The sequence below is a fragment of the Panthera onca genome, chromosome B1 (assembly GCF_046562875.1).
Source record: "Panthera onca isolate mPanOnc1 chromosome B1, mPanOnc1 haplotype 2, whole genome shotgun sequence".
Taxonomy (NCBI): Eukaryota; Metazoa; Chordata; class Mammalia; order Carnivora; family Felidae; genus Panthera; species Panthera onca.
Window position 1 is genome coordinate 201,145,959 of NC_138342.1, and position 22,727 is coordinate 201,168,685.

At 41.2% G+C, this 22,727-nt stretch overlaps 1 protein-coding gene and 1 long non-coding RNA gene across 4 annotated transcripts in view; one reads left to right on the forward strand and one right to left on the reverse strand.

Moving 5' to 3' along the window:
• The window catches only part of CSMD1 (CUB and Sushi multiple domains 1), a 2,002,273-nt gene that overhangs the window by 867,809 nt on the left and 1,111,737 nt on the right, over positions 1-22,727 (forward strand). The gene's annotated exons all lie outside the window — the stretch shown is intronic.
• Positions 18,634-22,255, reverse strand: LOC132691474 (uncharacterized). Its single transcript, XR_009615796.3, has 3 exons — positions 22,177-22,255; positions 20,962-21,028; positions 18,634-18,894 (listed from the first exon to the last, which is right to left on the reverse strand). It is a non-coding gene; the product is annotated as an uncharacterized LOC132691474 (long non-coding RNA).

Below are 22,727 nucleotides of genomic sequence, written 5' to 3' on the forward strand. Positions count from 1 at the left end.
GTGCAGAGAATTGTTGAGTGATTTTATGTACTTAATCATTTTTCCTTTGCTTTCATTCAACTTTTATGGTAACTCAAGAGAGCAGTCTTTGCAAAGCCATCTGGGGACCTCACTGGAAAGCAGAGTGCATTTTCAACACCCCCCAACTTTTTAGTCATAACCAAAATGCTAGTAAAAACAAAGATTTTGTTGCCATTTCAATCACAGTGCTCCCAGGACAGATATAAAACATGACCTCCTTTTCCCCTCCTCAGTGACGTGCCTCTGGGTGTTCAAGCTACAGAGTCTCAATATCAGGGTCAGGTGATCATCACGCTCTGATAAATTTGAGCCAGGCCGATTCCAATTCCATTGTTGCAGGAATCTCTGGAGCTCATCCGAGTAACTGGGCCACTGGGTTCCTGACTTCATTAGGCCTCTGTGATAAATATCAGTGCACTGTGGCGGCTCAGTGAAAAGAATGTGCCATTTCACAGCATCTTGAGTGTGCATTCCTCAGCACCCCATTTCCAGGGTTACTGGGGACCCAGAGTATGACAGAATGGCCCTTTTCTTTCTTTTTTGCCCCGTTTGAGAAGATTCCATTTTATTTGTGGCCTTGTATTTTACCATATCGTAGCTCTTAATACACAACTTAGTATAAAGATCTGGGAGATTGTTGGCAGAACTGAAGCAAAAAATGTTTCTGTTGTGACTTGATAAAGTAGCAATCTCTTGATTAAGAGATTAGCTTAAAACTCCTCGTGCCATTGAGAACACATATTATTAAATTATCTGGCCAAGAGTGCCCAAAAGTCAAATCTTGTCTTTATCTGCAAGATGCCTGATATTAAAAAGATAGAAACATTCATTGTAAGAAAATAGCTTAAGATTTAATTTTTTTAACCGTTTAACTTTTGCATTCAAGACCAGTATTTTCATCCTATTAACTAGAAGAAAATAGTTATGAATCATATTTTCATTTCCTAAGTTTCCAGCCAGAGAGGCAAGTTCTAATTAAAAATGAAACAATCCTCCAGAGCAGAGGAGTAGAGGCCGTGTGGCCGTTTAACCCTGTAGGCTCAGGAGTCCTACAGGCTGGGTGCCCATGCACAACCCAGTTATGGGTCTGGTGCTCATATCGGTGACTCAGGCTCTCCCCGACTCTGCCCTGTGGCCCCTTCTCATCCTTTGCTTGGCCCAGGCATCTGGCTCCATTACAAACTTCAAAAAAGGTAACATTGGGCAAATTGTTTAAATAGCGTGTGCCTCTGTGACTTCCTCATGTAATGTGTCACATGGGGACAGGAGTACCTTAACTCACACAGCTGTCACAAGGATTGAATAAGCCAGTGCATGGAAACATGTAAGAGTGAGTGGGGTAAGCAAACACCACACGAGCCTTGGGCTTCTTACCACAGTTCTGTTTCTAGAATAGCATTGGGACAGTTCACTTAATTCCCAAAAGCTGATATTATCTTAAATAAATGTAGATGTTAGAAAAATACATCACTTCAACAAATGTTTACTGAATATGCTCTCTGTGACCAGTTAGCATCAGAAACTTTTCAGTGATCTAGACTCGCATCTCTCTGCCTCCCTTGCAATCTTCCTTTTTATTTTCTCTTTGAAAACTGTGTAGATGTCTTACACGTCTATTATTCTTAGGGTTATATAAGGTAGCTCTCCACGCATTCTCTCTTTTTTCCTTGACAAAAGGGGAACCCGCAGGTTATCAATTATTAAGTGACAGACACAATTATAAGTTTTTTTGACTTAGACCCTGTGTAGCCTCATACCGTCACATGAGACAAAGACATTTCCTTCCCGGCACAGCAGACAGCTTTAGATGTTTTTGTATTTTCTCTTCCTCTCCTTCACTACAGGTGTCCTTGTCTGCACAGGTTTTTTGAACTTCTGGTAAGCCATTTTCCCTCCGTAGATCCCCTTTACTTTAAGCTCTTTGAGGCAATAAACTGGTATCTGCTAAATACATCTGTCTAAATTTATACAATGGCTTTTTTTTTTAAATGTCACGAAGTGTAGACCACACTGTAATCTGTCCTTTCCAGTTAAATATAAAGCTGCAAGTAGGAGCGGGTTGCTCCTTTGAAGAGCACTATTGTTTTTCAGAGTCCTTTATAATTTAATATCTCATTGTGTGCTCATACTGACCTTGATGTCATTGCCCCTGAAGAGATCTAAGGCCTGAGATGACAGATCCCACATCACTCGCCCTCAGCGGTACCGAACGGGGAAACCAGACTCCTGAGTCTCTGCTTTATTTCAAGTGTTTCTCCCAATTTATTTATTACCTGCTCGGCGATAAAAGAATACTATATAAAGCTGAAAGATGCTGGAGAGTCAGGACGGAAAGCTATCATCGAATTCTGCCTTCTCGGTAATTTGCTGTCAAATGATGCACAGAGCCCTCGGAAAGCACGATCAACGGCGTCCCCTTTGCCAGGGAGCTGATGGCATCCGAGATGTCAGTGTGCTACTGGGAGGCAGGAAATCTACACAGCTGTGCTGCACGACCCGCATGTGACACGCAGTCATCTCTAGCATCAGAGGGAAACACACAAACTCGGGAGGGGTTTCCCCAGACAGAGATTTCAGGAGTAGAGGGTCGGCCCTCTGACACTCCGCTTGGTGCCTCGTTCCTTCTCTCTGTGAGTCTGCCGGGTCGCTGGGAACTGGCATTCCGGACATGGCTCCTCGACGCGGTCAAGGATACTGCCTGCCTGGCAAGGTGAAGAGAGGAGACAGAGCACGGGCATCGTGGCAGGTGCTTGGTGCAGGGAGGCGGCGTCGCACTGCCTCCATCCCTCAGGGGCACCTGCTCAGGCACTTGGTACCTCACCGGTTTGAGCCAAACCGAGGGAGGCCAGGAGGCAGAGCGGCAGAAGTAGAACCACTGGGCTGCCTTGCAGGCACCAGTCACAGATGAAAGGCTGGATGCGTTCAGGGGACCTACGGCCATGCAGTAGCACTGGACTTGGACTTCCTGAACCAAGAGAGGGTTTGGAGGAATGAGCCGTGCGGGGGGAGGGCAGCCTGCGGATCCCCTGCAGACCCACTCACAGGCATGAATATGCATGAGGAAGGGGGCCCTGGAAACGCCTAGCTGCCCTCAGCGGATGCGCTGAGTTAGTGGAGAGAACAGGCACCCTTTTGTGTACTCTCCTTACCGTGGTTATCCGTGCCGATATTCAATATAATGTTGTCATCCTTCTTTAGGATTGTTTCCTAATTATAAACCGGGAAGGGAAGCACACCCCCTACAAAAAATTACAGTGGCATGTTGGTAAGTCACCTTACAATCATAACAGGTGTTGTGAATTGGCTGGAATCATGTTCATTTGCTTTATCGTATCATGAAAAAAGAAATATCCTCCGAGATTCTAATAGGATAGAAATGAACTTGGAGAGGATGATCTGAAGTTTAATTTGATGCTAATTTCTCTCTGTACACACACATACATTTACACCTATATACACACATAAGCATACACACACACACACACACACACCCACAGGCACACACATATGCATAAACAAATGTACACACACATATATAAACATACACACATACATACACACCTGCACACCTATACAGGAACACAAACACATATACACATGCACACACACATATGCACACATACACATATAAACATACAGACATTCGTATATACACATAAACATATAAACACACACATATATATACCCCTACACACATATACAAGAACGTACATGTACATACACGTTTACACACATAAACATACATACACACACAGACATATACACACATACACATATACACACACATACACATACCCTTTAACTATATGAATTCTATAGTTTAACTATAGTTTATGAATTCTATATATCTATTTATATATATAGATATATAATAGTATATTTATTTTCAATTTTTAATAAATAGTATATGAATTTAAAAGATTAGTAAGCAGTCTTTTTTAGATGTTTATAAAATTTCCTTCAAATATTCAATTTGTAAAGCTGATTTATAACAAAAGTAGGCTTCTTTCTTGCCTGTTTATTGATTTATATCATATAATGTTCTCCCTTTATTTTTTTAAACTGTTTTAACATTTGTTTATTTTTGAGAGAGAGACAAGTGTGAATGTGGAAGGGGCAGAGAGAGAGGGAGACACAGAATCTGAAACAGGCTCCAGGCTCTGAGCTGTCAGCACAGAGCCCGTCGCGGGGCTCGAACTCACAGACCGTGAGATCATGACCTGAGCCGAAGTCCAACCCTTAACTGACTGAGCCACCCAGGCGCCCTATAGTGTTCTCCCTTTAAAGTGAGAATGTTTTTTTCCAGCATCACTGAGCTATAACTGACATGCCTCGCTGTATTAGTGGAAGGTATACAGCACAATAGTTTGACTTACAGAGTGGGAATGATCTTAAAAGCATATGGTATATCTCACTCCTTAAAGAGATAAAATCTGCCTTGGCCGCCACTTTGTAAGTTAACCAAATATAAACAATTATGGCTGAAATTTTTCTATTAGGTCTCAATATGTTAACCATATGAATTTGGACACTGAAAACTTTCCTATTGAAGACAGAAATTGAAAGCATAGTCGAGTGAAGTGACCGATCTAAACACGGATGTGTGTTGGCTCCCTGCCAAACCACAATCAGAAACAATTCTATTTGTACCTCCAATCAATTTCATCTAAGCAGAACCTATCAGTGCCGATAGACACACGGGTTTTCCTGCCTTCTAACCCTTAATATATACGTATGACATAATAGACCTTTTCATTGACCTTATATTTAAAAGATAATTAGCATTTCAAATGACTTTTCTTCATAGAAAATAAGCATTTTGAGAATCGTGTGGTAGGGGGAAGATCTCCTGACCAGAAAGCAAAAACACATGGATTTTCAATACAGTTTTACGAGTAATTGCACTCTGTGAATTTGCACAACTCAGATTTTGTTCACCTATAAGAGGCAGAGAGTGCTAATGGTCCACAAAGTCATGCTAACAAGTAAGTGAAAGTACGTGGCACAAAGCCTGGGAAGCAGGCAGATGCAAGTATAACTTCCTATGTCTTCATGTTAATACAATGACACAGTAGAAGTACACGGTAAGAATCACTACAAAGGACTTCCTTGCGGCACTCGTCCGAATAGGAAGATGCTTGCTAAATTTGATAGAAAAGATTGGATACCTCCTCACTATTATAAATGTCTCGAATTTTTCCATTTGTATTTTTCATCTTTCAGAATATCTGTCTTGGTCACCAGGATCAGACAACCTAATTGCAGTTCGTTTCTCACTGTAAATAAGTGATTTCTTTCCTCCAGCAGCAAGTATAGGACCTAAACAGGGCAAATTGCCGAAATTCACGCGGTGCAAAGAGGCTTGGCGATTTTAACCTGTAGAGTAAGTTCACAGTATTTATTCTGGGGTGTTACAAGAAGAGGCAAAGCTCACAGAAAGGGAACCTTCCGCTTTCAAGTTTCAGCTTCCTGTACTACCTTTGGGGCTGTGTTTCGCGCTGGCACCCCCAACCTTAGCTGGTAGGTTCCTCCACCATTTTTCTGCTTCCTGTATGGGACACAGTGTTTTTGTTTTGTTTTGTTTTGTTTTGTTTTCCACCATTTCTCCCAAACAACCTCTGCCATCAGGCCTTTTACCGATAAGATCATTTGTAAGTTTGCAGAATGTAATTACAGCGCGGGAGAGCGGATGGTGGTGAGCATTGATGGCTCTTGCTATGGTTTATCAGGCATTGCTCACAGTAGGAACATTTTTACCATTTATCAGTCACACTGCTCAAGTTACCCCATGTCTCCCTCTTTTTTTAACCCCCTGCGTGTGTACAACCTGCCAATTTTTTGTTATCTTTCTATGTGGAGGAGGCTGATTTTTCTATCCCCTCCTTAAACCTGGTTCTGGCCTTCCTTTGTGTACGTCCACATCGCTCAGCCAAAGGCTAGCCCTTCATGCCCTTGCCCTGACAATTCAAAGGACCAGAAATAAGATTGGAATCGCAGTTAAGGCTTGTTGCTTTGGTTGTTTTAACTACACTCAGGGCACAAATTCTTCAGCAGGATGACGTTTTTCCATTATACTTGTAGGAACCGAAAGAGAAATTTCGCCTTCTAGAACATCCCTCTGTTGTGAACAGTTCTGTAACCTGGGGCTCTGAGCCCTGCTAAATTTAGCCACTAAAGTTGTCCAAAGCCTGTCACGCAAAGATAAGAGTGTCCACATTACTCCCCAGAGCAGCCAGGCAGGGGGGGCCAAGGACAGCAGCCCGCACAGTCAGGAAGTTACCCAGGAGGAAGTTTAGGGATGCACTTCCTTTCAGGAAAGGAAGGAAGGCAATGACTTCCAGTAAACACAAGGGGGGCTGGGCTGGGATGGTGTCACACGGCGGAGACTGAAGGTCCTACTTCTAAAGGATGGATTGTGTTACAAAAGCACCAATGCCTAGGACAGGTCTGGCCTACTCTCCATCCAAGGTACCATAATTCCCTCCTGGGGATACACACCCTTAAAAAGACACTCCTTAAAAAAAAGTTAATTTTACTTAACTTCTTGACTCTCATCAACAAGTCTTTTATTTTTTTTTATTTTTTTTTTTTTTATTTATTTGTGGGACAGAGAGAGACAGAGCATGAACGGGGGAGGGACAGAGAGAGAGGGAGACACAGAATCGGAAACAGGCTCCAGGCTCTGAGCCATCAGCCCAGAGCCTGACGCGGGGCTCGAACCCACGGACCGTGAGATCGTGACCTGGCTGAAGTCGGACGCTTAACCGACTGCGCCACCCAGGCGCCCCTCAACAAGTCTTTTAAATACAACAGACACAGGACTTTACGGTGATCCGTTAGTCCTTCTGACTTCTCTCCGATGGGGCTGAAGTTTGTTTACCGGATAGCAGAGTTTCCTGTCGTTTGCAACTGAGGGTCTTAACAAAACACCCAGAGGTAGATTACCCGTCACAGGAGTGGACCTAGGCCAGCTTAAAAAGCGATCATTACGCTTTTAATTTATAGAAAGAGTTAATCAATTAAATGGGCCTTTTAATGGCAAATTCTCAGCTGACCTTCCCTAGGTAGTTGCCAAGCATTCAGCCTGTCCTGGCTGGCTCCCTGGGGTTCTCTTGCCTCAGTCAGTTTGGAAAATCCTTTCCGTTGAAAGCTCCACAACGTTCAGTGTTATTTGTACCTTTAGTGCTGAGCTCTCTTTCCACTCCTTGTCCTCCAGATGCACAGCTCAGCTGACTGTAGCCACAAAGACCAGTTGTTCGCTGCCCTCTCGGAGAATATATCATTGGCATTTTGATTTGGACCTAGAGACACTGAACAAAATCATTTTTAGTACTATTAAAACTGTATCTTCCTCATTTTTCGCTCAAAATTCCACTTAGAGTGACCATTTTAAATATATTTGAAGATGTTTTTTTCTTTGCGCTTGTATGGAAATAACATTTTCACCTTTTCTGAAAGTGACTACAGTTATTGCCCAAGGTATATGATTTTTATTGGGTCACATTGTATTTTTATATGAATGTAAAGTGGTTGTTTTTTAATTCTCAGTGACTTATGAACACTTCTCCTTACGTTTTCTTTTTAAGAATATGGAGTACAAGTATTAAATAAGCTTTTATCTACAGGACAGTATAGGTAGTATGACAGGGTCAGACAACAGTGAACTACATTTAGAAGTAGGATGTGTGCAATATCTCCATATCGTGTGACATTGTCCCATGATACAGGACAAAGGTGCTGTCATTCATTTTAACTTGGGACTCACCCAGTGAATGTCATGCCACGTCAGAGATGCCACTCCAGTCATTTTCTCTAGTGGGTTCCCCCTGCTCGTAAGATTCTGTTCACCATGAAGTTCACGGAAGGGAGAAATAAGAAATAACAGAATCTCTGTTTTAAGATCGGTTTTGCGTTCGTGATTCTACCACCCCATCTGTGTTAGGGAGCTCCAGAAAAACAGGACCAACAAGGCATGTGTGTGTGTGTGTGTGTGTGTGTGTGTGTGTGCGCGTGCGCGTGTGTGCATGCGTGCACATGCAGTGAGGGGTTAACTCATATTTTTGGAGGCCAACTGACCCCACCATCTGCTGTCTGCAAGAGGCAGGCCCAGCCTATACCTGGTGGTATAGTTCAGTCCAAGTGCAGAGGCTGAAGCCCCAGCGAGTGGGTGGTAGAACTCCAGTCAGAGGGCTGGAAAAGATGAGATGTCCCCGTTCTCACAGTGAGACAAAGCAAAAGGGATGGATTCCTTCATCCTCCGTCTTTCCTTCTGTTCCGGCCCTCAGAGGATTGGATGATGGGAGGGCAATCTACTGTGCTGAGCCCACTGATTCAAATGCTAATCTCATCCAGAAACCCCCTCAGACACACTCAGAAATGATGTTTCATCTGGGCACCCCATGGCCCAGTCAAGTTGTCACAACGTTAACCATCATGCCTTCCATGGGGTCTTTCTTCCCTTGTGTGTCACAGGACACACTGTCGTGGAGTTGCTGAGGCAACAAGGATCGTGCACAATCCCCAATTCCAGGCAGCTGCAGCACGATCTTGGGAACCAAAGATGGCGTCCTGTTTTCGCATGTGGCTTTGGAGTTATATATCAGAAAAAGAATGGAGTTTCAAATGAGCCAGCAAAGTAAACTTTAGCTACTACCTTTCATAACACAGGCTAGTTTGATGAATAATTAGTAATTACTATCATTACAGTTATTCAGAAATAGGTATCTGTAAATTACTAATGAAACCTGAGGAAGAGGGCTGTAGTCGAGAGAGGCATGGGTTTTTATAGAGGAACAGAGGTGATCACATAGGATACCAAAAGGAGAAGTGGAATTTTCCAGAAGGAGAGTGGGAAAGACATTCTAGGTAGAGAGAACAATATATGGGGAAGGCAGTGGTGAGGAGATGGGCACATCACTAAGGGATGCGTCATATGGTGAGAGGCCACAGGGAAGCTTACCAAAGGTTTTGCTTGTCTCACCGAGAACTTTGTATTGAATCATGCAGGTGATGGGGACCATCGAAGGATTTTAAGTAGGAAAGTGGCAACGACCTAAAGATTTTGTTTTCTTTTAGGTAATCCCCAGGGGGGAGTACTGAGGGGTAAGATTGGAAGTTGAAATATGTTAGAAGGAACACAGGAAGATTAGGAAAGGGAGGTTTCAAACAGTAGAAGCAATGGGAATCAGATTGGATGGTTTAGGGTGTGAAGGAGAAGGGAAGAAGGAAACAGGCAGAGAGATCCCTGACTCTGACTCCTGGGTGACATCTGGCTGGATGGGCAGTATTCAGCAGGGCTCTTACTAACCTGACATGTGTGAGATGCTGGGCGAGTGATTTGACTTCTCTGAGCTCCATGTAAAAATCTTTGACCCTATTAAAGAAATAGGGTCACCTGGGTGGCTCAGTTGGTTGGTTGAGTGTCCCACTCTCACTTCCGGCTCAGATCATGATCGCATGGTTTCCTGGGTTCAAGCCCCACATCAGGCTCTGCACTGATAGTTCATAGTCTGTTAGGGATTCTCTCTCTCTCTACCCCTTCCCCTCATTCTCTCTCTATTTCTCTCTCTCTCTCTCAAAATGAATAAACATGTTTTTAAAAGTTTGGAAAAATAGGGGCACCTGGGTGGCTCAGTCGGGTAAGCATCCAACTCTGTTTCAGCTCAGGTCATGATCTCGAGGTTTCGTGGGTTTGAGCCCCACATTGGGCTCTACACTGACAGTGCGGAGCCTGCTTGGGATTCTCTTTCTCCCTGTCTCTCTACCCCTCTCCTACTCATGCTGCCTCTGTCTCTCTAAAAATAAATAAACTTAAAAAAATTAAAAAGTTTATAAAAATAATCATGACACTTCACTGGAGTTCTGGAGTCTAAACTCGATAGTATAGTAATGCACATCCCTTGATTTCTAAGTTCCACATCATCAGCCCCAAATTGCTGCACTGCAAGATGAGTCTACGCTGAAGCTTATTGGAACAGGCGTGCTTTGAATTGATCAGACAGACACCAAAACGTAGAGGGACCAGATCTGAGTGATGGCACCATGAATCCTGTTGCTCTGCCATTTGGCACTTCCTGTGTGGATCTGGCTCCAAAGATAGGTTTTCTAAAGTTCCATATTTGCAAATGGTGTCAACCTTCTTTTCAGAATCAGTGTTGCCAGGGGAGTTGTAAGCTAACTTCTATGGCATCTATTGTAAAAAGTCTCTGAATTCACCAACTGCTCTCATTGCATTGGTGCTGGCGGGGTTGGGGGGCAGGTACAGGACAACACAATAAAGTAGCTCCCTCACGTGCCTGCCATCTTGCTGAGAGCTCTGTTATCCAATAAAGTTTTACTGAGTATCTACTTAGTGATGAGACAGCATTGATCAAGTCAAACATGACTGTGCTTCAAGAACAAAGCTAGAGGGGCTCCTGGGTGGCTCAGTCAGTTGAACATCAGACTTTTGATTTCGGCTCAGGTCATGATTCCAGGGTTGTGGGATTGATCCCCACATCAGGCTTCACGCTCAGCATGGATTCTCTCTCTTGGGAATCCTCTCTCATGGGATTCTGTCTCTCTCTCCCCATGCCCCTCTACAGCTCCCTCAAATAAAAAAAAAAAAAGAATCAAGTTAGAGCACCAAGAAAATGTCTAAAGTTTGGGACAATGGTGTGCCACAAGACTGATAGGGTGAATGAGATTCTTTTAAGGAGTCAAGTAATAAATTCAAAGCTAGTTTTAACTGCTCTGCTTCCTTAAAGTTTTATAACTTCTTCTGCCATTTATACAGAGAAACACTGCATGGTGAGAGCTGAGGCAGGAAGCTACAGAAAAGTAGCATTGAACTTGCTTCCAGGAGACAGACAAAATGCATGTTCTTCATTGTAAACTACTGAAGTGGCAGTCAAGATAAAGATGTTGGAGGATGCCCAGGACAAGGTATCATCTCCTTTACTACATGTATTTGATTCTGCAAAACTATTTAGTCTTTTTTGGTTGATGCATCTTAATATTTTCCAAAGACTTGAGTATATATTCTTTGGAAAGTTCTTCCTAATCTCTTCTTACAACCTGCAGCACTTTCCTCCAAAAACAGTGAGAATCAGGAAGTCCTTAACAAGATAGTATTCAGGGTATAACTATATAGATTCTGGCTAAACCCACTTAAGCCATGGATGTCCAATTTAGCATAAAACTCTCTGTCCTCGATGTCAACACTTCACAGTGCATTAGTAAGTTATCAGAAGACTTCATGCATTTTATTACACATGGGTAAACTAGTGTAGATACAAAATGTTATTGTGCTCCCATGTGAGTTATTCATATTCTTAAAGTTTTTTATTGCTAAAAGATTACAATATTTTTTTCCTGGAAGAGGAAAAGAAAGAGAAGGGTATTCTTGTCTAGAGAAAGTGGAGAATCTATTACCAAAGAACAAATGCTATCATCTCTCTTGGTTTGATTTTAGGAATGATTTCAGAGGCTCTCTGATTCGCTCCCCTCATTGACCAAGTCTGAAAGCCTGTTCTCTCTTTCCTGTGTGACCTCTATCTCATGTCACAGTTACCCCCAATCCAAACAGATTTTGTCTGAGTGCAAGAAAAAGCTTGTTTTCACCTCTTTGATCTCTTAACATTGTATGATTGGAAATAATTGCAGGTAACAATTTGGACACTCTAACCTGACTCTTAAGGATCAAAATATGGTAGAGTTCTGGGGTGAATATACATTTAAAGACTACACATTTCTGTACCAGTTGAAGTTAGAGGAATCTCACTCATAGCTTGAAATTTTTATTGGCAAAACAGAAAAGAGGTATTAAGTTTTAAGGACCATGAAATGAAACTGTAACGTCACATTATTATCAAAAAGTGACAGGGGCACCCGGTGGCTTAGTCGATTGACTGTCCAACTCTTGATTTCAGCTCAGGTCATGATCCCAACATGAACCCCATGTTGGGCTCCACGCTGCTGCTGAAGATTCTCTCTCTCTTACTCTGCCCCTCCCCCACTGGCTCTCTTGCTCTAAAAATTTAAATAAATAAATAAATAAATAAATAGGTAACAGAATGAGAAGAACACAGAACAACAACAACAAAAATACATATGCACCTTTCAGAATCCAGTTGGTTTCAACAACTAGCTAAAGATATTGAAAGCAGTATTTTATACCCAAATCTTATGGCCATAAAATTTGAACTTAATATAAAAATAACGTCACTACTTTTTCAGTTTCACCAGTTTCAACTATGAGCCTTTTAATCTGTTTATTTAGTCTCTTATGATAAAACACATTTACCAGATATGCTCTAGATTTCAGGCTGGCCTACACCCAAATAACCTAGTCTATAGTGAAAAAGAGACCATATCTTTTTAGCAGCTCAGGAAGCACATTTAAAGAACTAGAAATAATATCCAAGACTATGAAAGGAAGCTATTGCTGTAACTCAAAGGAAACATTTCATGAGGTCAAGTGGGAAGAGAGAGGCTGACCACAAAACAGGGGTATCAACCTCATCACTATACAGGGAGAGATATTCTCAGCATCAGGATTACAAATACTCATAACAGGGGCGCCTGGGTGGCTCAGTGTGTTGAGCGTCTGACTCTTGGTTTCAACTCAGGTCATGTTCTCAAGGTTTGTGAGATTGAACCCCTTGTTGGGATCTCTGCTGGGATTATCTCTCCCTATCTCTGACCTTCCCCAATGCACTTGCACTCTCTTTCTCTCTCTCTTCCCCCTCCCAAAATAAATACATAAACATTTAAAAAAATATGTCTTCCAAGCTCAGAGCCTGGAGCCTGCCTCAAATTCTGTGTCTTCCTCTCTCTCTGCCCCTCTCCTGTTCATGCTCTGTCTCTCAGACTCTCAAAAATAAATAAACGTTAAAAAATTAAAAAATATGGGGGCACCTGGGTGGCTCAGTCAGTTGAGCATCCAACTTCGGCTCAGGTCATGATCTCCCAATTTGTGGGTTCGAGCCCTGTGTTGAGCTCCCCATTTCCTGGAGCCTGCTTTGATTTCTGTGTCTCTCCCTCTCTCTGCCCCTCCCCCACTTGTGCTCTGTCTCTCTCTGTCTCTCAAAAATAAAGAAATGTAAAAAAATTTTTTAATTAAAAAAAATATATGTAGGTCTTCCTAATCCATATTTCTATATAAACATTACTCTTTTCCCCATGGTCTCTCCAGTTGATAGATGAAGAAATTGTAGAGCTAAACTTGTTTCAATGTACACATCTTATTTTTAATTGAGGTGGAATTTAATAGGAGCTCCTGATTTGAGAACTCTTTTTCAGTCACTTTAAAAAAGTTCATGCATTTAATTTTTTTTGTCTATGTTGAATATACTTCAATGTGTGACCCTCAAATCATGTCTCCCGTTAGTTTTTATGCTTCATCAGCTACTAATCATATTAGCAAATGATCATATTAGAAACAGCATAGCAATTTTTAAAAATAACTCATTCTCCTTTGTTAGACCTTTTAGAATAAATATAAGGCTTTGCTTAAACTTGTTTCTCATTAATCAAGTGATTGGCATGTCCAGGGTCGTCTTGTGCCATGCAGGTCTGACCATCCAGAATACTTGTAACTGAGGCTGTCCAGTCATATGCAAAAGAGCCATGGGCAGAATCGGCTCCTGTTTTCTCCCCTTATTTAGAATTAACCACAAAGTCAGTGCCACTAAGAGAGCTATTTGGAAAACATCCTTTCCTACCTTACAATGGTAATTTCACTGTTGAAAAATGTGAATAAACTTGGAATCCCTCTACAACAGCTCTTTTGCGCTGGCTTGTGAGTTTAGCAAACAACAAGGTAGATTAATCTCCGAGGAATAAAGAGAAGCTAGTAGTGTGGTTATAGTAGAACAGAAATATTGACCCAAAGGTAATTGTTGTCTCGGCGAGGTCCCTGATATTTGTCTGTGGGTGAATATTATAACCTCACTGAAGGACAATCATGGCGGATATGACAGCAAATTCTTTGGAGTTTAAGACGTTGGCTTTGCAAGAATAAAAACCACATTTTCATTAGCAAATCAAGCATCATTGTAACACGTGGAATTATGGAAGATAATTATCTTTCGTTGGTGATTATCTTGAAGCATTAGCATGGCATTTATCACTCTTCTTTTATACGTATATTTACCTATGTGGATATCTGCCAAGAAAGGTTGCTTCAGTCCCTAAGGAATGTTCCAGATAGGAGCTATTTCTTCTTCTTGTTTCCTGTACTGTAAATCTTTGATACATCAGTTGAGAAGAGTTTAATGTCCTAATTTATAAACAAATTAACACCATGCTGTTATTTTGGGTAGTGTACCAGATATCACACTCTAAAAAGTTCTCATTACCTTTTATTTCCTCTCCGTCAGATGAGTACTGTCTGTATCTAAACAGTGTTCTTACTTAGGACAAATGCTGAATTATATTCTCCATTAGGCATTGTGAAATAGAGTTTATAATAAGTTTCGCTCATATGTATTGTCAGTAGTGTGGGTTGAATCGCTGTATGGGTTTTTGCTTGGAGGGTCATAAAATCAGAATGGCCTGCTAAAACTTACTTTTAAGCAATTTCTGTGGAAGGTTGGAGATTTGGGGGCTGAAAAGAATTTGCGAAATAAGGTGAGAACCTGGTGGAGGAAGCATGGCAGTTCTCTCCTTGAGTAGAATTGCTCCTGCTCTAAAGTCTGTACAAGCCTCTTAACTGCCTCATTTGCACGTCTGTACAAGTGTCAACAAGAGCGCCTAGGATTATTGTGAAGCACAAATGGTACATTGTATACAAATATGCTTTTTAAATCGCAAAACTCTACGCACACAGTGGGTACCCTTGTGATTCCTGAGTTGAGCCACATCTCTCAGGGGCTTGCTAATATTCCCGGAGGCTCTTAGATTTAAGGTTTCCTACTTTGTGAAGCAGTAATTTCATTTCGCCCTGATTTTCCACTTTCAGTTTGTAGGTAGTTCACTCCCTAGAGACCCCTGCAGTTGGGTGGTGCCCTTTCTCCTTCAGTACCTTGCAAGCGCGAAACATTTCAGTCTTGTTGGATTAGATTGCAGGTCTGGAAATCAATTTTGAGACTGTGAGACGCGTCGCATTTCACCTTGGAACTGTACTGAAGGAAAGATAGCTAAGTGATATTTGTGCGGTTTGAAAATGCCACGTTTCTCAATTGCCGGAGATATTTGTTAAGTTGTTAGACCTACATAAATAAAGGCGATTGTTGTAAGGGGTATTGCGAACATTTCTTCTTCCTGCCTAAACTTGTTCATCTTTCTTTATTTGTTGCAATATCAGATACGTATTTTTTTTTCTTTTAAGCATTTGCTTATAATTAGCACTACTGAGGAGGTATACAGTCCACCCAACAAGTTCCAAAAGCCCCTTGGGCAGTGATCTAAGGAGAAACAGAGATAAGGGAGCTCGCACCTAAATAGGCTGAAAACAAAACAAAACAAAAATCAAACAAACAAAAAACCAAAACCACCACAAGGACAGAGGAGCAGCAGGAAGAGAAAGAAGGAAAGGAGAGGAGACTGATTCTCCAGAAGCAAGCTCTCCCCCTACAATTTTAGGTGTTTCTCTGTATTTCAGGTGGAACTTTCCTTTCTGCCCCCAGGCATCTTTCCTCATACCCACTCCCACGCTTTGGCCTCTTCTCCTTGCCTCCTTCCTCACCACCGGGCTTCCCCCTCTCTCTTCCTCTGTCTTTTCCTTCCATCAACAAATGTTAACAGAGCTCCTACCCTATCATATAACAGGTTGGAGGGATACAATGACTGAGCCAAGGCTCTCCCCTTCAGTGACATCACATTTCATTGTGGGGAAAGCTACCTTTCCAAAAAATGCCCGTTTATGGGACACGCACAGCTGTATAACTGGGCACCCAAGCCCCGCCCAGGGTGGGAGGGGGTGGAGATGATGAGACAGAACTTCTGGGTTAGGCCACTGCTGTGTGAACGTGCCGGGGGCGGGGGGCATGCACATACGAGGATGCTGATGGCCATAGTGTGAGGTCCAAGGGGGTACTCTGACATTTTTCAATCTTCATGTCCCTTGGCTGACTCACTGGCAACCTGTGAGTTTCCTATCTTTCTCTCTCTTCCAAACCTTTTCTTTCTTCTTCTTCTTCTTCTTCTTCTTCTTCTTCTTCTTCTTCTTCTTCTTCTTCTTTTTTTTTTTGTAATTGGATTCAACATACAGAATAATTCTAAATCCATCTTCTCTCCCTGACAGACACATAGCACAGAGAAAGCTACGTGGTAAGCACTCAAAAGTGTTTATTGAATTCCAGCTTGTTGGACTGGATTAGATTCTTTCTATTGAATATCTATTAATGCACAGTATATTAACTTCCCCCTCTATACAGTTTGCCCCAGGGGCAAAAATCCACTAATGTGAAAGCCAATATGGACACAGAATTCTGATCTTTAAACAACACCTGCTCATTTGTTATTTTCCCTCTATTTTATTCCGTCCTTGAAATGAAGAAATCGTTTAATTATCATGTTGGTTTGGAAAAACATGAAGCATCCTTTAAACAGTCAACTTGAAAGATTGTCCCTCTTTTATGTCCTGGAGTTGTAGCAAAATCCTTTCTTAGATGAAATAATCATTGATTTCCTGAAAATACATCTCTTAAAATTTTAGGCATTTTCATACAGGGGAATGGAAGCCTGTGGAGTCACTTGTTCCTTCAATATTATATCATATTATTTTATTTTTTTAAGTTCATTTATTTACCTTTGACAGGGAGCACAAGCGGGGAAGGTGCCGAATGAGAACCGTGCTGACAGAGTAGAGCCCAATGCAGGGCTTGAAGTCACAAACCTTGAGATCATAACCTGAGCCGAAGTCAGATTCTTTTTTTTTTTTAATTTTTTTTAATGTTTATTTATTTTTAAGAGAGACAGAACCCAAGCTGGGAAGGGGAGAGGGACAGGGAGACACAGAATCTGAAGCAGGCTCCAGGCTCTGAGCTGTCAGCACAGAGCCTGAAGCGGGACTCGAACTCACCAACCATTATCAGATCATGACCTGAGCTGAACTGGCACTCAACCGACTGAGCAAGCCAGGCGTCTCTCCATCATATTGTTTTAATAGAACACATTTGTAGGACTTGGATCTCAGAACTGGCTGAGGGACTATGACAGCACAGAAGGGAAGACCATGCATTAGAGAACAGATTCCCAGGGCTTACCTTGTGACATTCATTCACTTACTGTCAGCTCTGAAATCTGTGCCTCTGAAACCTGCCTGTTGTTCACGTGGCTTAGAGCTTACCCAGAAGCAGAACACATGCCTGTCATCCAGGGTTTGAAAAGTCAATAAATATAGGTGCCTGGGGGGGCTCAGTCGGTTAAGCCTCCGACTTTGGCTTAGGTTTATGGGTTCAAGCCCTGCATCAGGCTCTGTGCTGACAGCTCAGAGCCTGGACTGCTTTGGATTCTGTGTCTCCCCCTCTCTCTGCCTCTCCCCTGCTTGCACTCTGTGTCTCTCTGTCTCTCACTCAAAAATAAATAAACAATATATATATTTTTTAAGTCAATAAATAGGGACGCTTGGCTGGCCTAGTTGGTGGAGGATGTGACTCTTTATCTCAGGGTTGGGAGTTTGAGCCCCACATCAGATGTAGAAATTACTTAAGATCTTTAAAAAAATCAAAAAATAATGTAAGACATCAAAGGTAAAATTGTAAAATTGAAAGAGTTTGTGATACAATGTGAAAAGAAAAAGGAATTTTGATTACAGGGCTTAGATGCTCACTGGGAAATTAAAAAAATAATACTTTATTTTTTATTTTTTTAGCGTTTGTTTTTGAGAGAGATACTTTATCATCAGGATGCATTTAAATGGAGGCAACTGATAAAAATGTTAGTTTTAAATATTTGCTTCTTTATTCATTTTTATCCCTTATATCCAACCTGTTCCACTGTCGTCCGATGCTGCCTCCATCAAAGAGGAATTATTTCAAATGGAATATGAAACACTAACATAACACATTTTAAAGGAAAATAGTGCTAATCTTTCCTGATAATTACCTTTTCTTTTTACAATCCCTGTTTTGACGGTAAACTTAATTTCATTATTAAACAAAAAGCATAACTTTTGATGTCATTTCTATTCTTCATGGGTCCCTTTAGCATTAGAACCCTGCCATCCTTTTCTCACTGTGTCTGAGTTAGCTTGGAAGGCTAGCCTAAATGTCAGTAACTTGCATTATTTTCATTAGAGCTAGACCATCTATCTTTTACAGTTTCTTATAACTAGCCAGAGAAGAGACATCACGGAGAATTCATTAAAGAGGGCTCTATCCAGAAAGGATTAGACTAATGCTATCAGGTAGAAAAAAATGTACAACCTATTATGACATCTCTTATGGACTGGCTATTTTCTGTTTGACTTTTTCAAAATTCTCTCAAAATAAGTGGAAACTATGACATGCAGAGCCCAGAAAGGCAACTAATTATAATCACGGTGTAATGTAAAAATATCACCACCTATTGGCTTATCATTATAGTCTTATTAATTCTTTTTTTTCTTTTTTAATTTTTTTTCAACGTTTTTTTTTTTTTTTATTTATTTTTTGGGACAGAGAGAGACAGAGCATGAACGGGGGAGGGGCAGAGAGAGGGAGACACAGAATCGGAAACAGGCTCCAGGCTCCGAGCCATCAGCCCAGAGCCTGACGCGGGGCTCGAACTCACGGACCGCGAGATCGTGACCTGGCTGAAGTCGGACGCTTAACCGACTGCGCCACCCAGGCGCCCCTAATTAATTCTTGACTTATGGGAAGAGTCTGAATGTTGGTTTTGATCCATGTTCTGATCCAGGACTTCACGAGACAGTGGGGCTGTGACCACTCTCTTTCTTAGGTCTCTCCTCTGTGAAACAAATGACAAACCATGAGTCAAGGCCGGCACTGACGGAACTTTGGTGTAAGGGTACCTTTATAATCTTAAACTTTATTGAGTCCTGCCAAGTGACAGTGAGGAAACTCTGGAAACTCTCTCTCTCTCTCTCTCTCTCTCACACACACACACACACACACACACTCATGAAGGTAGCCATGGGAATGATGGTGACCTAAGGGACACATGCTCCCTGGAATCACGCTGTACATCCATGAGAAAACAGGGCTGAAGAGAAGCAAATACCAGCTCATGCTTTATAAGGAAATACATCGGACCTGACTAACAGTATCGCAGGTGGTATCTTCTCAAACCCTGGAATTTAAAGGGATTTTAAAGCAGCTCCTGGGTGGCTCAGTTGGTTAAGCATCAGACTCTTGATTTTAGCTCAGGTCATGACCTCACAGTTGTGAGGTCAAGCCCAGTGTTGGGCTCCATGTTGAGTATGGATCATGCTTAAAATTCTCTTTCCCTCTGCCCCACTTGGGCCATCTCTCTCTCTCTCTCTCTCTCTCTCTCTCTCTCTCTCAAAAAAAAAAGTTGGGGGGATGATTTCAAGTATACTTAAGATCATGTTTATGGTTGCTCTAAGTTTTAACCAATTATATGTTATTTCAAGCGATTTTATGTTATTTATGTTACCCAACAATGTATAAGTAGGCAGCTTCATTCTGCCTCAGCCATAAACATTTTATGAAAACCAGCAGATCAAGATATCAATAGGATCTGGTGGCCAGAAAGCAAATTTCCATGTGTCTCTGATTTTTTTTTTCTAATTGTAATTTGAAAAGTACTATTCAATAGCTCATGTCTATATTTCTGACTATTTTTTGCATTCACGTAGATTGTGTGCCTATTTAACCTATGAGCCGTCCTCATTAGATTAAACAAAAAGTATGCTAATCTCTAATTACAGGTATATTACATAAAATTGGTCCTTGACTCTGTTTTGATTACTGTCATGAACTAGTTCCTCTTTGTACTCTAAGAAAGTCATGGTTAGTGGGATAACCCAATGAGACGAGGATAGTATTATCCTGTGCCATAAGCCAAATATTTGGATTTCTTTGTCATTTATTACCAAGAAGATCTTCAAACTATTGCTGGTACCAACTGAATTGTTCCCTCAGCATTTCAACCATCAAAACTCATTTCTTCATATTTAATATTTATTTCTAATCTCCAGAATAGTTTTAAGTGTCTCAAGTTTTCATTTTATGTTTGGCCACTTTTGTTAAGGTATGTTTACTTTGTCCCTGATGTTTTCCCTCTTCCTGCCTTTATCTTCTTACCTTATCTATAATCTTTATTATAACAATATCAGTCTTCCTCTATTATTAACGGATCATCTCATATAAACCTGAAAGATACACTTAGGTATTATTTCCATTGCTTTATATAAGGAAACAGAAGCTAGAAAATGCTAAGTTGGTCATGTTTCCATGACCAGAAAATAGAAAAATCAAGATTTTATTCCAGTTCCCTGGACAACTACTTTGACAATTTTTCTTATCAAAAATAGCTATCTTTGGAGCTCCTGAGTGGCTCTGTAGGTGGAGCATCTGACTTTGGCTCAGGTCATGATCTCACAGTTCATGGGTTCGAGCCCCACATTGGGGTCTGTGCTGATGGGTCAGAGCCTGGAGCCTGCTTCAGATTCTTTCTCTCTCTCTCTCTCTCTCTCTCTCTCTCTCTCTCTCTTTCTCTGTCCCTCCTCTGTTTATGCTCTATCTCTGGAAATAAATAAATAAAGCATTAAAAAAGTTTAAAAATAGCTATCGTTACATGTAATACTGATCATAAGGGTGATTTATATTTCGATGAAATTATACAAGAAATATTTTCTACCAAATTCTAAGACATAGTCCATGCTATTGAACAGTATGGCCTATCGCACTTAATATACAGTGATGCAGCATCTTTTTATACATTTCTTCCTACTCTGCAATGGCGATTTTAGAGTTTTCTTCTCTGCATTCCTAGCACAGTGCTTGGCACAGAGAATGCACAAATCGCCACTAATTCATGGCTTCCTTATACCTGCATGGGTAGGAGTGACAGGGAAAGATGAACACCGTCCACAGGGCAGGCCATCCCTCTGCGTCAGCTGATGTGGAGAAAGAAAAAAAAAGTCAGTTGGCTCAATGACAACATTTACCTAGATTCACGTTAGAAACATGCCGCCCAAGTGAGGGTTTCTTCAGTGAGTTACAGGAAGTGTCCCATACACCAGTAAGCCTGCATTATCTCATCTCACTGCAGTATGAACTTAGCTTTTGAAGCGAAGCACTTTCTGTCAAACTCTTTTTAATCATACTGTTTGACATTCACCACATTCTGCAGTTTTAGTGACCAGGGGTAATGACTGTACCTTCGTAGAATAGAAAGAATCCGTCCGTTTCCCCCTATGTTCCCATTGTACATATATAGATATATAGATTTATATCTATTCAGCTGTCTGTCTCTCTGTGTATCTATGTATCTATCCACTTATCTACCTATTTATCTAATTTGTCTATGAATTATTTCTTATACTCATCCACAGTTTGTGCCTTTCTGGACCAAGCCTACAGAGCAGCAACACTTCCTTTGGCTAACATTTTGATTCAAAAGTGGTGATACATGAATACGGAAGGTCCAAGTCAAGCTGGATGCTCACCGGTTTGTCATGAGTTATAAGAATAAAATATTTATTTAGCTTAGGGATGAATGCCAACAACTTTTCTAGAATAAATTATAAGCCATTGATAATACATGCTGCAGTGCATAGGGTCTTACTGATTGCTGCCTTTGCATTTTAAAATCATATCCTAAAGTGGAGAAATGCATAAAATGTACCCAGGCTTCTGTTGAAAGTGAAAATGAATGGGGCGCCTGCGTGGCTCCGTTGGTTAAACGTCTGACTCTTGATTTCTGCTCTTCTTGTTCCTCCAGTTTCTGGGTTCAAGCCCCACATCGGGCTCTGTGCTGATACCACAGAGCCTGCTTGGGAATCTCTCTCTCCTTCTCTCTTTGCCCCTCCCCTGCTCTCTCTCTCTCTCAAAAGCGAATGAACAAACAAACAAACATACACACATGTAAAAGAAAGTGAAAATGAATGGCATTTTGCTATTGGAATAATAGTTTCTGTGGCTAGACATCAGTTTTAGGCAGTATACTGAAAACTAAACATGAAGATCAGATCTATTTTATGAGAAATACAAGAAAAAAAAGTCACTTATGGTTTCCTTAGCATCTTACCCAGTCTGATTTTACCTTCAAAGAACGGACATTGCCTTGGATGAGATTTTCATAATCCAGTAGTTCTAGATGTCAGAACGTCATACTGCTTCCCTAAAAAAGAAATCCATGACAGATTTCAACTCCATCAACAAGTAGGCAGTGGACGATTTGTAGAAATGCCCTTAACCCTCAAAACAGACTTTGGGAATCTATATGTGATGTATCACCTGCTTCTGATGAATCTATAATGCGGTGCTTCCTGCTTTTTATGCCATCAAGGTGAGATTCTTATTGAAATTATTACAATTATTACAATTGTGTAATAATTTATTCTTTTTTTTTTTTTTTTTACAACTGCATTGCCAGTTTAGATTCCATGTTTTGGTTTTCTGCTTGTTTGTTTGTTTGTTTTGCAAGAGGTGCAGTAGGTGAAAAGGTCTATCTTACCTCTCATTTTACTTTTCATCTCCCCAAAGAGCTGGGTATAAAATTGTAGTTATTATCATGTGTGAAACTGATCATTAAAGGGTGTATACAATTCTTCCAGCTTATGAGGCATCCACCCCCCACAGTTTAAACAAAGA